Source organism: Trematomus bernacchii, unplaced genomic scaffold (assembly GCF_902827165.1).
Source record: "Trematomus bernacchii unplaced genomic scaffold, fTreBer1.1, whole genome shotgun sequence".
Taxonomy (NCBI): Eukaryota; Metazoa; Chordata; class Actinopteri; order Perciformes; family Nototheniidae; genus Trematomus; species Trematomus bernacchii.
This window is the reverse complement of record NW_022987973.1, coordinates 3,225,054-3,242,001: the sequence shown is the minus strand read 5'-3', so window position 1 is coordinate 3,242,001 and position 16,948 is coordinate 3,225,054.

Below are 16,948 nucleotides of genomic sequence, written 5' to 3'. Positions count from 1 at the left end.
CCTGTAAATTATCCCAAAGCACTGCTCTGTTTGTGTGCCTGCACGATAGAAACAGACAGAGAGAGAGGGAGAGAGGGGGGGGATGACATGTGAGACCTACACTATCTATTTTAAAGGATGACACTTTTAATTTAGACCCTGCAAAAGAAATTAAAAAGCATAGCTGTTATTAATGAAGACGGAGCATAATGAGGGAAGGCTACAAACACACACACACACACACACACACACATACACACACACATACACTCTAAGAGACATTTTTGCTCACACTGAACAAACCTGGAATAGATAATTGTCAGATCATTTTTTAAATGATATGTTCTAAGCATTGCTTGATTCACAAGACTGCAATCAATGTATTTGTGTTTATACTAGCTGGATTGAATACACAGAATTAGTGCAAGAAAATCAACATTGAATCAAATGATGTGTGTACTCATGTTGTTTCCAGATTCACTTTAAAGCTCTTGTTATCGGTTCTAATTGTCATTCCTTGAAGCCCAAAGTGGTTTTGTCATACATTTGAAGGAAGTTGAATACTGAGGAATAGCTAACCTAACATGTGGCACTGAGACTCAAAGTCATGTTTCCCCTCGGCACTGTTGAAGTCATAGAGGTTGTAAATTAACTGCACAGAAACAGGCCGTGGTCTTAGTCTTCCCCTAATTTTGTTACAGGTTTGCCAATCTAATGTCATTAAATGTATAGCCTGCATAGCACTTCTATTGATTAACAAATGACAACGGCGTCAATGTGTCGCAATGTGCACTTGAGGTCAGGGACTTATTGCCTTATTTCAATTCTTTCTTTTCTCCCCCTCTCTCTTTCTCTGACTCTCTCTCTCTCTCCCATCCACTCCCCCTTTCCATCTCTCCCACAAAGTCCTCCCTCCCTCTCTCTAAATAGATATTGAAGTTTTCTATTTAAGGCCGATGCTGTTTAACTTCCTTGGGGTGGGAAGTGAAAGGCAGGCAGAGGGCCATCCATCTCGCTATCCACCTTCTGACATCTTTAAACGCTATCGACACCCGCTGCCAGCATTAACATGCAAAACCGCACTGCACGTTTGATTTCATTAGCTCATTGTGCGCGGGGTTTTCTCTTGCCCTGTCGGATGGATTCTGGCTGCAATTATTGGATTGGATGCACAATTGGCAAATGTTCTGACTTGTCGATGAAATGGCATTTCTGCAGAGCACACCAAAGTTTTCACAACTCTTCATTAGAATATATCCAATAAACAATGTCCTTATCCAGTGGTGGCTTCCAGCTCAGGACCCTGTATTAAATACCTTATCAGTTGATTATGTTCCTATTTATTTTTTTCTGATCCGCCCCTCTTCATCAGAGGTAGTAAGCTGCTTGCATGAAGCAACATAAGTGATGTTGTTGTATAGGATAGTAAAGCAATAATTAGCATTATGTTACCAACAATCACGTTAAAGCCACACAAGGCAATGTCTCTCAATCTAATGACTCATTCAAGTACTAGTGAAAGAACAACCTATTTGTTAATAGAAAGGGTTGAGAGGCAGTTCTACTTCTAAAAACAAATATACCAAAATAAGCTCTTTTTTGTGTTAAACCTTTCCTTTGAACATGGTTAAAAAGGGTTAAGGCACTAATCGGGCAAAAGAAAGCGAGAAATCTCTAAATATACTGCTAATTTGTAGTTTAATAAGGTCATAATTTAGAAAACAAAGGCTAAGCAAGTAATGGTATAAAGTGGAAGCTAGTTTTAACTCTTTTAACTATGAGTAGGCTCATTATTCTACATCACAAGAGGCGACAACACATTCATAATACAGCATCAGTTACTGTATAGACGGCTTCTTCTTTTTTTAAGTTTAATCTGCATATGTTTCATTCACCATTATTTTAACTGAATCTTTGGACAATGGATAGCTCAAAAGTGTTTTCATAAGCATGTGTTAATAAAAGAAATAAAATGTTTTATCAGACATTAGATATTTTTACTATGTCCATATCCTGACGGTACATGATTAAAACAATAAGCCTTTCTCCCTAGGTGTCTGCCTGCCACTTTCCCTCCTGCACACACATATACAAACAGACTAACACACAAATACACACACACACACACACACACACACACGGTCTGCACAGAGAAAGACACAGTAGGTTAGGAAGCGGAGTACTGTATCTTTGCTGCCACCTAATGCAGATATCACACATGCCGTCTCACAGCACCAGGAGGCTTTGCTCCTACTTTGTCTCCAGCTCAGGCTTTGTTTTTTTTTTAATCCTGCCGTGTGGGGTTTCAAACACACTCACAGGTCCCGGGCTCTTCAGCACTGCGGCAGGCCTTAGATGACGAGGATTTTGTTTTCCAAGGGTGGCAGTGTGTGAGGCGTTTGTGATATGCTAATTTAATCATTTTTGTCCACTCCTCCCCTTCCTTCTTTCCCTTTTGCACCTATCAATCTAATCACTTCATCTGGATTCCTGGAGCAGGTGGAGAGAGAGAGATGGGGGGAGAGGGAGAGACACAGAGAGAAACAAATAGATAGATAGGAGGAAAGAGAGAGAAAGAGAAGAGTCGTTGGCTGCGCAAATATCACCACAGCAGCCCTTTCATCTATGAGCGCATGTTGCGTCCATCCCCCCATGAGCTCACATACACCTCCCAAATGCTTTTAATTTTAGTGATGGTTCACTTTAATTATTATGAAAATTAAATCAAATGTAATCGGCGGATTAATGCGACCGATGAGATAATTCAGCCGCATGGTGATGAGAGCAGGGAGGATCATCTATAAATCTCCACCAAAACGCTCAGCAGGCGTCCGTCAGGCAGCGTCCGTCAGGCAGCGTCCGTCAGCCGGGTCGCAGTGGGGTGTAGAGTCAGGTTTCTGCCTTCTCTTGTTTACAAATCACATTTTTAAATTGGCTGACAAAGCAATGTAACGGGAAAAGTTATTTTTTAATGACTTGAAGTAAAAGGAAACGACTGCAAAGGAAAAGCAATTGTTTCATTTTTTGTGGAGTATTCAGAGAAAAAAGGTGTATATATTTTCCTTTACTTTTGACAAATGTTGTTCAATCCATATTAAAGCCTACTTGACATGTTTTAGAGGAAAAGGTAGCGTTGGCAACTATAAAAAAAAAACACATTAAGTTTGTATTTTCTAATTTACAGATACAACTGGGACAGGAAAGTGACTTTTGTAAAATGAGAACAGTGTTAAATAAGAGCACATATTCCACGATGTGAAAAAGACTCCACTGGACCCTATAAACAATGCAATGGTCTGTGCTTTCCATATACATTGTACAATACTTCTTGAGCTGTTGTGTGCGTGTTGAACTGTTATTTATGACAGGATATCAGACAGAACCTACGACAGCTCATTTCAGACAAACTGCCACATGTTTTGGCAGACAAAAAAGATCAGCTCAGCGGTTTTGTTTATGGTCTAACCGATTTGTTACCTTCCTATTAGCTAGTTAGAAGTAAAAAAGGATATCGTAATTCTAGCAAACATCAATTGATAAATCAGCTATACCTATATTTAAGAAAATACATTTAATATGGAGAAAGATATCATTTTTGTATGATTACGGGTTTTGAATTCATCATATGCTGAGGACTGCACATCCATAGCAACTCATTTTAAAACACACTTTTACATGACTATGAAGAGTTGTAAATGTCATTACTTTTTTATACCTCGGATGTCTATGTCCTTTCCCGCCATCCCCAACGTCATCCTTCTTTTTATCTCTTATTTGTGAGATAACTTTATGTTCCTTCTTCTTTCCTTTCCTTTTTACCTCTCACCACTTCACTCATTTCCCTTCTCCTCGCCTCCTTCTCTCCCTCCCTTAATCACAGAGTGTGAGGGAATTGATAACCGTCTATTACCATATGTTGCTCCATGATTAATGCTCTCAGGTCTTTCTCGTTGTTTCTCATTCATAGCTCATGTCATGGCCCATAAACTAATACCTAAAAGAGATCTGCCAGATAATTCCAACTCTTAAAAAGAAAAGAGGGCAAGAGGAAGAGACACTCAGAAGGAAAGATACTTAAGTGTAGTAAAGGGCATGAGGAGAGGGGCTGTTAGCAGCACTATAGGAAAGTCAAAGATGAAACAAGGAGAAAGGAAAGAGTTCTTGGTGCTTTGGCACTGATTGAAATATTTAGTTCCTTTTTGTCTGGCAGAGCAGGTGTCAGCGTTATGGCGAAATGGAGTTATTAAGGGCATAAATCAAGTGCACCCATCATAGTTTATTTATTAGGTAGCACCATTCTGTTATGAATCTATTGATAAGTGTTGTGATGAAGGGATGAGGCAGAAGCTTCAACATACATGGAAAGACATTACATTGTATCTAAATAAATGTTTCTTGTTCATTTTCCATAAAAAATGTTCTGCCAAAAAGGAGCAATTGACACAAACAGTATTTTACCCGATATACATTTGACCATTTGCTGGACCATTTCTTGACTTTAGTAATCACGTTTTTCTACATATCAACTTTGTATAAGTTGTATTTCTAAACTTAGAAAATGATAATCCAATTTAGCTAAAATGGTAAATGGACTGTATTACGGCGCTTTATCAGTCTTCTAGACTCCTTAAAGCACTTCATCCATTCACCCCCCATTCATAGAGAGACATGTGCCACTTGTCCAAGGAAGCTAACATTCACATGCTTCATACACCGTGGGCCGTGCCATCGGGAGAAACTCAGGGTTAAGTATCTTGCCCAAGGATAGACCGACACGTTGTTGACTGGAACCCAAAACCTTCCGATTGAAAGACGACCGCACTACCTCACATCCACAGTTGAATCAGAGCGTGATCTCTGAAGTTTGTCCTTCCTTTACGATTAAACACTCTTTAGAGAACTTCAAGACAAAGAGGTTTATAAAATGTGCAAAAACTAAAACTATAGATTTTAAAACTAAAGTAGTGCCCTCACAAATGAAGTCATGGATGTGAGGCAGCTAAGGGAAGGTGTATTTTAGCTTAGTAAAAACTGGCAAGCTTGTTGGAGTTTCCAGATGGCACACACTTAAACAAATGAACACACCCCCCCTCCCACACACACACACACACACACACCAATAGAGAGGTCTCGACCCAAATTTGGCGAAATAGTAATAAGCTGGCCTATGGCTATTCAAGTTTTTAAAAGTCTAATGCCAACTCCACTGGTTCTGGAAAAGTATTCTGCATGTAGGACACGTCCTATTCCCCTTACACACAAAAAGTATGGATGAAACAAACGTGTTTTGTGGACATGCATAGAGGAGTTGTATTTATTTTCATACTGTGTGACCCTGTATGATTCTACATCATGAATACAGACATACACACACAGTGTAATAAATAAAAAGTGACACACCATCACAGGAATGTGAATGCATAATTGATAAGGTCGTAAATTTAGTGTTGATTCTTGCTGACCATCCTACTCTGAATTGACCATATATGCACCTGTCATTACTAAAGATTCATACAGCTAAGGAGATTAGATAAATATGATTTTTCCCTGTAAGCACAAACAATTATTTATGATTTATTATGAGGTTATATGTATAATTTCTTTACATAATGAGTTTGTGCCAGGGACGGTATGGAAGTGCTGTAGTAAAAATTAATAAATTGTTGAATGTTTAGTTTTTCTTAAATTGTTGTGAAATCAAAAACATCACGCTTAATGTACAGTAACGTCATCAGGAATTCGAGTCTGAAGAGTCATGTGGTAGGATGCCTTGACTCATGCTAGGATTCATTAAACAGAATTCTGATGGGCTCGTTGCAAGTGTACAAATAAAGCAGTTGTTCACAAGAGCATTATTTGGTAAAGCAAGTTTGCTTCATTGTTTTGTTTTGTTTTCTCAGAAACTCACATGTTCTGTTTTGCACCACACTCTGGTGTACTGTTTGATCAAATTATTTTCCCAATTGAGCTTTTTCCTATAGTGGCATCCCAAGAGGTTAAACAGAAATTCATTTACTGAAGACAATCAGTAAGTAATTAAGCTTCTTGTAATTGAACCGTCGGTCCGCAAAATGATAATAATATTAGCCTTTACTCACAACGAGTGACATTAACTATGAGACACTAAGAAGGGTAGCTACTGTAATGTCGGATGACTGACGCGAGCAGTGAAGAAGTATGACAAAGAAACAAACCGAGTAGAAAATATGCAGTAACTAAACAGATAAAAACAAGCAGCACAAGTAAAGAAGCAACGAACGTGAAATGAGACGGTTTGAGTCAAGTGTGCATAATAATGTGCCGAGCTCCCGTCTATATTTAAATGGTGCCATTGAGCTGCTTGTTGAAAACAGACGCAGTTGAGTTGAACGGCTTGTCTGTATGTACCAGTGAAAGGCTGTGCATACATTATTCTGGAGTTGAGATAATTTGTCGACAATTAGCCATAACAGGCTACAGTGAGAGGCTGATTAGCATGTTGGTACAAGTCAGCCACAGGAATAGAGACACAGGGGCTTTGAAACTGACATGAATTCGACATTGCACATACTCTGTCAAATGTTCTTTTTCCTCATTCATTGTCTTCCCGTTTCTCCTGCGCTCTTCTTTAAGGCTGAATTAATATTCATGCAGAGGCAAATGATGAATATGGATGTGCAGACAAACTGACTTGCTTCTGTGACGATAAGAAGAAAAACACAGAACACAGTCCCTTGAGAAACAACGTGTGTGGATTGTTAGTTTAGTCATCTGTAGATTTTTGGTCGGGGGAACCCAATATATGGAATCCCTACAGTGTACCCTCTTCCTGTTAAAAAAACATATCACAGAGCACACTGGGTTTTAATATATATTTTTTAACAATCATTTTGGTACCAGAGAGATTTTATTCTAATTGGGTGTAAGGCTGTATTGCTCACTGTGTCACAGAATCGCTTTTAATCAGATCAAATATTACATTTTTCAAATCTTTAAAAAGCCCTCTTTTTAGTTGATTTTTGGAAGGCAAAGACATTTGAGAAAATCTAGCCACTCAAATACAGTTAGCTTTGCTGATAGGCCTCTGCAGTGGATGACTAATTGATCTTGATCAGTTCAGTATTTAGAAGCCAAAACTCTGTCAGAAAAAAACCTAAACATAAATGTCTTTCTTGATATTGTAACTGTGTATCTTCTAGCATAATTAAGGTCATCCACATCTTAACAACCAATGTAAACGGCTTAGCCTGAGCAGTCTGCAGCAGAGTCTTCAAATCAAAAGGGATCAATGCAAACGATCCTTTAACAACATCCCGCAACAGGATCCAAGAGTCAAGAGGAGGAAACCATAAATTAACCTCTCTGTGGCCAAGTGCTCGGCAGCACCAGCAGGTGGGAGGTTACACAAAGATGGATGACCAAAGAGAGCCGCAAATCTTCTAAGAAGGCATAAAGACTGCAGCTAATTCCTAAAAGACTGCATCCCACATACTCACACTCACACACGGTCACATCATCAGGTAGATCATGAAGATGTAAAAGCTAAATAGAACATGTGTTTTGAGGCATGATTTGAAAGTATAATGGTGGAAAAACTAAGGCTAGTTTTTAAAAAATTAGATAAGACTCATACAAATGTATTTTTAATACCAGTTTATGAACCCCAGACTGCGCAATAGCCCTCTGGTGGTAAGATGAATTGATTATTTCATGAATATTATTTGGAAAAAAACGGAAATAATTTAGAAATTCGAGAAGGTCAAACTGAACTCATCTGAATCATTCATGATGATCAAGTTCATTCACTCAAACAAACTATTTTAGACACTGGGAAAAGCACAACTTTGGTTCAGAAACAACAAATGTTCTATCCTAAATATTTCCACTAAGGATATCTTGCTTTCAGTTTGTTTTAGATTTTTTTGTCTGTACTGTATGTCAACAGGATTACGTAAAAGACTACCAGCAAGATTTTCATAAAACTTAGTGGAGTCAAGGCCAGGGAAGAACCCATTCCATTTTGGAGCGATCTGTAACAAGGGGCAAACCTCACATTCATTTTCACTTATGGAAACAGCCTTAGTAAGATCTGCGCTCTCAGAGATCCCTTCAGTGTACAAAGCGTGACACATTAGACTGTAAATAGGGGACTACATTTTTCTTACTTTCTATGGAGCATCCTGCCACTTTGGTCTTTTGCACAACACATCATTCCTATTCTGTCCATCTCGTTCCCTCTCCATCAGCATCCCATCTAAAGTATCTAAACTAAATTCCACAGTACGTCATATGTGATTTATTCCAAAAGCTTGTTCAGAATATTAATTCAATTTTCATCCTTCCTGGAACCCAGTGATCACACATTTTCTGGTGTGGTTTGAGCAACGAAGATATAAGACCAATGTGAAAGCAAACCTCCAGAGAAAAACAATCCCATCCATCCCACCATGCATCTCTTCACCTTTCCCGCTTCTCTTTGGACGGCAGGCAGCGTTTGAAGCCTTATCGGGTTCTCCGCTGTTTCATGTCTGCCAGATGAAGGCTTTTAATGTTGGAGCAAAAGGTAGCGTCTGAATAATTACTAGGGCGCCAAGCTGAGAACGCAAATTACTGCACACAGCAACAGATGTGTGACACACAAACACACACACCAACAGAGCTGACACACATGCAAACAAGCAGGGTATTCACACACACATAATCTCAGGGCCACATATGTGCAAGCACACATACATAAACACACAATCAAAGATTCAATTCAGATTCTTAATAACTTTCGCTGTACTTGATAAGCATACACACCATCCCTGGGGGGGCTTAGATAGAGACTTCTTGAGATGTCATATTTTTTCGATCTCCATTTTTCCTGACATGGTGGATAACATTGATGCCTTGCTTCTTGTGACAACTGGCACACACACAAAATGACCAAGTACCTCACTCCATTGCCAGAACAGTTTAAACAGCCCTAAAATGCTCCCTCTGAAGTTTCTGTGTGGTGATTTCCAACTAATTAATTAACAATTTATTTTTTACGCAATTTGTAGTTTCTTTATCTTTATGGCTACAACATGGAAAAAGAAAGTTATTTAGTGTGTGAATATTTCACAGATTACACACCCTGCTGAGCTGCTGGCTGACTGTCACGCCACCCCAACAATTTCAAATATCAGTCCGTTAATTTATATTTACGGACTCTGAGCATTACCGCCACTGCTCTTTGAAAAGGCCACAGCTTATAATGCGTTATGTGAGACAAATCATTCAAACAAGAGAAGACTTTTATAATGTCAAACACAAACACTATGTAGCCTTTGGGTTGAATAAACAGCAATAAAAACAACACTGAGTAAAGTCTCCATAATAGATTACAAGACAACAACATGCACGCCTTCGTATGCCCACTCCTATACAAAGTGTGTGGGCATCCACAGAAAAATGTTGAAAAATTCAACATAATCCAGGCAGCACAAAATAGGTTGATTTTCTGAAAACAGAATTAAAATGGGAATTAACTAGTTAAATATAATAGTATAATACAATAATTGTTATCATGGTAACACATGTATTCCAAAACCATGTCATGGCAGGAAGTGACACGAGCTACAGTGATCCAATAGAAGTAGTGGAATGAAATGAAAATATGAAACTTTACTAAAAAGTATAAAAGTTTTAGAAGCATGCAAATGAGATTTGAATACAAATTAGTTAATGTAATATTAAGTACCACAATCTGCTTGTGTATGTGTGTGTGTATCAGCTAGCATTGTGTATTGGTTGTACCTTTAATCAGGTTGACAGACAGAACAGCAATACTTCCTGCCATTCACCTAAGAGGCTGCTCATTCATCTGCCAGCCCTCTCTCTGTCTTCCTCACATATACACACTTTTATTCTGTCTTTCTCATTCTCCGAGTGTCAATTAATCCTTCCCTCTTTATCCATCCAGGTTGTCCCCCCCCCCCCCCCCTCTCTTTTACTCTCTTCCACACACATTCAATACCGTTCTCTCCCACCCTCGGTTCATTGTGCTGTTGCCAGTGTAGTTAAGGTGATGGCTTGACAGACAGCGCTTTAGGGTGACGCCTGTTTGCCTTGTGTTTTATGGCGTCAGTATTGTGAAGAAGGCATTAAGCATCTGTCGCCGTCATTAGCCGGCCAGCTTCTCAGTCTGTTATGAGATGCAGATGAATGACTTGAAGGAAATCCAAATGTTCCCATTCTGTCATTCCCTCCACGGAGCGTTTTATTGGATTTTCTAATTACGCTCTATCATTTTGTTTTCTTTTGGTTTCTCGTCGTTGGATACAGAACAGCTGTCACAATCTCATGGGCAATTGTGATTCTAAAGATTATTAAATATTACATTGCTTTACATTTCTACTTGTTTCACAACACTGTGAATCAGATGGAGTTTTATTATTTTGCTTGTAACGATTAGTGTAGTAGTCTGAGCATGGATGTCCTTATGAAATATATCTCTTGCTTACATTCACACCTCAAAACCAGACAAAAAAGGCATAGTTCGACGGGGCCTTTAATGAGGAGTTGTGGGTTAAATGCATTGCCAAAGGGGGGCTTCAATGGGGCGATTTGGTGGTGAAAATGCCCAAATTGTTACTGTAAGTTCAGGAAGATCCAGGAACGTCATGACTAAACTTAAGGTCACTGCTGTCCCTATTTGTATTTAACAGGTGCATTTTTTTAATTTTTGAATGAGCCCCATTGTGATTTTGAGCCTACACTGCCCTCACAATGCATTGAATTTGAAATGCATTACATTTTGTAAAAAAATCTAAACTGTCAGGGTGGAATGTCTTTATTTTATCCAAGATGCATGTTGTAATGTGTAACTGAGTGTCTCTGGTAAGTCTCTCATATCAAAGTATGTGTGTCTGTATATAAATGTGCCTCCTCTTACGGCCACCCTAGCCAATGTTCTTGTGTATGTGTCTCTGCATGTGTGTGCCTAATGCGATGCCCCAAGCAAACCCCCGCTGGGACATCATGGTCAGACAGACTTATTCAACAACACAAATAAAAATCAATAAACAATCTGAAGTTTTCACCCTAAACACTGCTTCTTTTTTAAGGTCTGTTTTTTCAATGAATATACAACATGGCCAGGACCTCAGCGGCGTAGACAGGTCCTGTCCCTGGGAGAGATTAGATAGTGTCTCTAAAACAAGAAGAAAATTGAGGGAGAAAGGAGAACAGAAAGGAGGAGGGAAGAGGTGTAGTAGCAGTGACACTGTGGGTGAAATCAAATGAATACACTCTAAAGATTTAAAAATGTATAGAAAAATATGTTTTGAGGGGTGGAACGATCAGCTGGCATTTTGTCAATGCTAAGCAATTTAACATCTCACACAAGTTGTTCAATGTGATCAATCAGCAGAAAAACGGGCATAGTTCAGTTTGGATCAGAAAGAACAGAATCAAAAATAATAACAATCAGCTTAAAAAAGGCATACTAAATAATAAACTAATAATTTTGGTGTAAATTAAGATGCAGTCTAACTACTAGTAACTAGGTAACTCATCATTGTTTAGTTTTCTTATTCAATTATATTCAATCAACATTTGTTATTAATTGTATGCATTTTTCAAAAAGGTCTGCAATGCACAGGCTGTTCAAACAGCACATTTGTGTGCACACTACACACATTCACTGACAAATTACACCCCCAAGCATATGTGTGTTTTTGTATGTGTTCATGCGTGTGGGTCTATGTGTTGGGAATAGCCTATTTGCCAAAAGCACTAATTAGAGGTCAGTTCAGTTTGGGTAGAATCTGTTCTCACCCCCTGATTCCAATGCCAGGTCACCACTAGGCTAATACCTCGTGTGTGTGTGAGTGTGAGTGTGAGTGTGAGTGTGAGTGTGAGTGTGTGTGTGTGTGTGTGTGTGTGTGCCTTTAAGCCGATATGTGGCAGAGAGCGAGGTGAGGGCAGGCCTCCTTTCTGGCCTGAATCTTTGTGTACAGGCCCTACAGGTCGTGGGCCCATATACGTCTGTAAGGCTACTGTCACATCATATAATAGCAGACAATCTTGTTTTTTTTTCTATATCATGTTCAGCAGCTCACTTACTCCCTCTGTCTCTTACTCTCTTCAATGATTTGTATGCGTCTTACATTTTTGTAAAACACAGTAAAACAAAAACATATCAGTTTGTGCTTTGAAGTGAACCTTTTGATATTACTCAGTTCTATACTATAGTCTTTATCTGTTTTTAAGGACTAATCATTGGTATTGGGTAAACATGTGATTTTGTCTTGCAGTTTTAAGGTCACTAAAGAAATAGATTTTTGAAAACTATGGCGTGATGATTGTAAGAAGCTTGTTTTTCATTGTTGACGTGTATATTTTGTAACACAAGGGTGTGTTCAGTTATCTACTTTGTGAGGCAACACATTCTGATACAAAAGCAACATTCATAGATACATGAAGTGACCAAATAATCTTGTTACCAACTTTATACATGTTAACACATAAAAATGTAGTCACTCAAATTGCGCTACTGAATTCAATCACTGCTGCATTCAACATTCCCACAAAGTGTGACAACAAAGGAGGAAACAAAGATTTACAAAACATATGCATTTCAATGTAAAAATTGTTAAAACACTATCATGGTATAATATATAACTCAGAAATAAGAGTGCACACAAGTACTGCTCATTGAAGCGCACCGCGATTCCGTTCTGCCTGTCACTACGAGACAGACAGCCGACAAACATGGCAAGACGGAGAAGAGAGAAAAGAGCAGAGCAGGGCATCTGTGTCCCGCCAAAGTGGGTGTCAGACATACTGTGTGTGTGTAAGTGTGAGTGTGTTCATATTCCTGAGGTTTATTGTATAGCAGCAATAACAGATATGGACACAGGAATGGAAGGAAGGGGAGCTGAAAACATCAGGGTGTAGAAGCTTCATGCTGGAGGCAAATGTTAACTGTGTGTGTGTTGTGTGTGTGTGTGTGTGTATAAAGGGAATGCCAGAGAAGTATGTCCGATTGTATTTTTTTTTTGCCATTTTGAGTATTGGTTGCGGAGGCACAAGTAATACATATTTTTAAGGATGTACAAAAGGATGAAGCCCATGTTAATACACACACACATTCACACACAAGAAGGTAATACAAATGTAAAAATAGAGTCTGAACTAAAATAACTTTCTACTGGTGCTTAAAACCATTGAGAAAATTGGTCAGTCTTACATTTGTTGAAGTTCAGACTAGGGCCCAATCCCAAACCACACCCTACACACTTCCCCTATACACTACCCCTACACACTACCCCTCCGTTTGCGCGTTCGCGCGGAGGGTGCGCCACATTAAGTGCTGTTCCAAACCAACGAGTGTGGAGCGGTGTGGAGGGGGAGTGGGCTATCAAGCCCTCAAACAGCGAGTCTGCATCGGTGCTGACTGGAGACCGGTCTCTACCTGACCGGTCTCAACGCTGTGTGTGTCCGTCAGAAAACACGTTGTTTACAAACAGTTCCAGCAAACATCCACTGATAAATTGCGATGTTAACAACCTCATGATAACCTCATATTTTTTTAACTTAGGATCATACCTGCATTTTATTATAAAGTTGTGTATATTTACAGACTGTTGCAAAAACTAAGAAGCTTATAAAAATCAGGTTTAAAAGTAAAAGAGCTTTACAAAAAAGTAACACAATTAAAGATGTTTGGAGTTTTATTTTAGTTATTAATTTACATGTTTGGTCTAAGAGATGCTGATTTGAAACCGTTGTTACATAGAGTTACGGCATTTCCTGTTTCTGCCGGAGAGAGGGGAGTTTGTCCCAAAGCTTGCCGCTGTATTTACTCCCTCCATCTGACAGGAGGGAGCCTCGTTGAGCTGCGAGTGTCACTCCACGGAGTTCACTCTGTCACGGAGGGGGAGTGTGTAGGGCAGAGGTGGGAGTAAGTCCTACATGTGCAAGTCATGAGCAAGTCTCAAGTCTTGACCTACAAGTATCAAGCAAGTCCCAAGTCACTGTGGTGAGAGTCAAGCAAGTCAAGTCAAGTCATTGCTCAGGTCAAGCAAGTCAAGTCAAGTCATACGAAATTCTGATGAATAAGCCCAGTTTCCGCATTTAAATCAGTTAAAAGACAGTGGTTATGAAAATGGATTTAACCCACACTATGATCTTCATTACATACACAGTTAATCATTTGAAATCTAATTTAAAGCGATGACAATCATATTAGATTCATATTAACCCTAGAACAGCTAGGACTCAGTCAAAAAGTCTGTTAAAAAAGGCAGAATTCCAGGTAAGAAAATTGTATATGGCATCTGTAAACACTAGAACCGCCAACAGCGTCAGCACCTACATAGATATCATTTTCAAATCATTTAATTTGTTCCTCTTCATAATTTCCTTATAAACTAAGTAGGACGATTTAAAACTCAGTTAATTGGGTTAATTTTGAAATTGCTTCAGTTTATCATCATAACAGATAAAAAAGTTCAGATTCATTTTACAATAAATCAAGGAATGATGCACTCTACAAACAAAAACAACATAATTAAAACATTTAAACAAACTACTAAAAGTAGATGAACTACATTATTCAACAGTTTACAGAAACTTCTGATAATAACACAGGGGAAATAAACGAGGCATCTCTCTCTCTCTCTCTCTCTCTCTCTCTCTCCCTCTCCTGACAGCCCGTCAGTATCGGGGTTAGTCAAAATGAATCCCTTGGCGGTTCTAGTGTTCTTTTACCGTTTTGTCTTCTCTTTGCAATGCTTAATCGATTTGAAACCAAGTCTAACGTAGCTTAAACTTAACGTTAGCTTTCTAGCTAACACAACACATTCACGCACCTTTCTCTGTGGGTTTTTTTTGTAGTGACGAATGAAGTTGGATGTTGTGGTGGTCGTGTCACTGATCTTTATGCTGCAGACCCTGCATACCGCTGTTCTCTTCTTATTAGCGTCATCGACAACATAATCCTTGAATCCAAACTTCACTATTTTTGGAGTAACGCTAGCCGCTGCCAAGTTAACTGACACTCCTGCCGTCTAGTGGGTTGCCAGGTTTGCGCGCACGGCGCTATAATCACCCAATCACGTTTTTCGAAAAAACTACACGTAATATCTCACTACAAAAACAAACGCAAATATTTAATTTTAAACAGACAAGTCCTTTCAAGTCATCTGTCTCAAGCTTAAGTCAAGTCTCAAGTCATGAATACCAAGTCAAAGTCAAGTCAAGTCTTTTATCAATGTTAGTCAAGCAAGTCTCAAGTCAAAAAATATGCGACTCGAGTCTGACTCGAGTCAAGTCATGTGACTCGAGTCCCCACCTCTGGTGTAGGGGTAGGGTGTAGGGCGTGGTTTGGGATTGGGCCTAGATGTCGGCCTAGGTCCGAGCTGTCAGTCTGATACATTCAAGGAAATTCTTTATGTAATGTTTATATTTGTAGGAAAAGTTGCACAATTTTACCTCAAAGTTATATCAGCTCTCTGTGGCAATGTAGTTCAGGGTTCCTGGACAGCTGGGAGACTAGCCATCAACTGGAATTGTTGGATCTTCTCCTTCAATAAACAGCCTGACCTGCATTTACAAACAAGACTATAGTTTTTGTCATGCTTCCCATCATATTTATCTTGTGTTCGTCTTATTGTACAACATTATACAGTAATAGATCATAACAACATCAAAGCGAGCTCTGACAGAAAATAAGACATATTCAAAACTATTAGTTGACATTGTAGTTCAGCTTCCATATTCTCAGATACTTTTAGAATTATATTTCTCTTACAAAATACACATATGTTTTACACATAACATAGGCTACATACCTAGCTCACTGAAAGCTAAATTGTTTTTTTCTGTAGAAACACAGTAGGGCAGGCCAACCTGTCTCTCCCATTGAGCTACCACAATATTTTTGACATATTCTTAGTATAAGTTTACTATTTCTTATGTAAATACTGATTGACAAATCACTATATCGTGTGTAGCAACAACTCATCTGGCAAATATTGAATAATTAAGAGCTCAACATTAGTGGAAATTCCCGTTTTCTGTCCTTCAGTAAAACGGTCAATAACACTAAGAAACTAACACTTTATACATCTCGGTTTGGACACTTGGTAAAACAAAACCACAGTTAAAAGCTAGAATGGGTTATATTGTGTTAATGCCAATTGCTAAAACACAACAAAACTAGCAAAACATCACCGAGAAGCTAGCTTACCTGACACGTGAAGTGCATCTAATTAGGATGAAACTTCCGGTGGTCCTGCGTCTTCTGCAGGGCAACTGTTTCACTGTTATCTAATATCCGTTCAACTTCAATTAATTTGTTGACTTAGCTAGTTATGTGTCTCAACTTCTATGACGCTAAAAGTTGTAGCAAAGAGTAACAAGCTAAACAATACGACTCAGAGCGCACTTCTCTGCAGACTGCACTGCAAAACTTCCTGTCACTTTTAGAAGCTGCACTGCAAAACCTGTCAATCCCAGTAAGGAATGGGAAATTATTTAAATCCTTATTTGTCAAAGTGATCAAAAAGTAATCACAAAGTTACTGCTAAATTATTATAATAACAAGAACATAAAACTTAAGTCAGTTAAATGTATTATACATGTATGTATTTATATTTTAACCAAGTGTTATATCTCTTTACATTACATATTTAACTGACACTTTTTTATCAAGAAGCATCTTACAATAACTCCAATCAACAATGAAGATTCAAATAGTAGGCAGCAAGAAACCTGCAACTACACGTACTTCAAATATCAAAAATGTTTCAAGTGATGGTGCATTAGTTTAAAATGCAACTGGGTTACAACATTTTTTTGTGTGTTTGATAGATTTTATTGGCCAAGTTGCAGTCGAAACAGGTTGGTTTCAGTCGGGGAAAAGGATATCTGGTCTCTCAGCAGTGCTGATATCAATTTTGTTCTGCTGTGTTACACGGGCAAGGCAGTTCTTAAATGTCCCCTCAGCCAGAAAGTC